Source organism: Nannospalax galili, unplaced genomic scaffold (assembly GCF_000622305.1).
Source record: "Nannospalax galili isolate Female #2095 unplaced genomic scaffold, S.galili_v1.0 scaffold4172, whole genome shotgun sequence".
Taxonomy (NCBI): domain Eukaryota; kingdom Metazoa; phylum Chordata; class Mammalia; order Rodentia; family Spalacidae; genus Nannospalax; species Nannospalax galili.
In genome coordinates, this window is record NW_008331835.1 from 264815 (window position 1) to 265742 (window position 928).

Sequence of the window (928 nt, forward strand, 5' to 3'; positions counted from 1 at the left end):
CCTTACTCTGGGCCCTCAGCATGGATCCATTGAGTTGGTGAGGTCTGAGAGCCCAAGCTTAAGCCCAAATAAACCATAAACCTTTGCTTTTGCATTTTTGTGTGTTGGGTCCTCGGTGGTCTTTTTGGGGTCCAGTGGATGAGGTACAACAAGGGGATCCGACAGCCTCTTCTGACCTGCGCAGGCATTGTATAACATGGGTGCACTTACCTGCATGTAGGCAATACATGGATACACATAAAATAAAATAAATAAATACATAAATAAAAATCTACCTGTAACATTCTGTAAGCTTGAATTTGCTAGTGGCAAGTTCTCAAAATCTTATTTTCTCTCTTATTTTACTTTTAGACTTGAGGGACAATTTTGCTGAATATAATGTTGTCATGTGTCTATGATATAAGTGTTTGACATATTTAAAGTGCATTGGGGTAGGCATGGTGGCACACACCTTTAATCATAGCCTGAGGCACAGGCAGATCTTTATGAGTTAGAGTTCAGTTTGGTCTACATATTGAGTTCCAGATATGGATACATAGTGAGACCTTGTCTCAATAACTAAATAAATCAAATAAATTAATATAAATAAATAATAAATAAATAGTGCATCAGAACTTTAAGTATGTTACTTCATTTTCTTTTTATTTTCCTAACTATTCTTTGTCTCTGTCTCTGCTCATTCTGGAATCTCATTTTCTCTGGTCCTCACTGCCTTGGCTGCTCTCTGATGCTTCAAACTGATTAAAAATAAAATTTTTCAGACTTGCCAGTTGTTCCTACAAAAAGATTACCAAAAAAAAAGGTTACAAATTAATCTGTGGTTTTCACAAACACAAATTCTCTATGCATAAATACACAGTACACACACATGTATAGCTATGTCTATTTGTATGTATTTGTATTCATTATATATTTCAGTCTAATAATT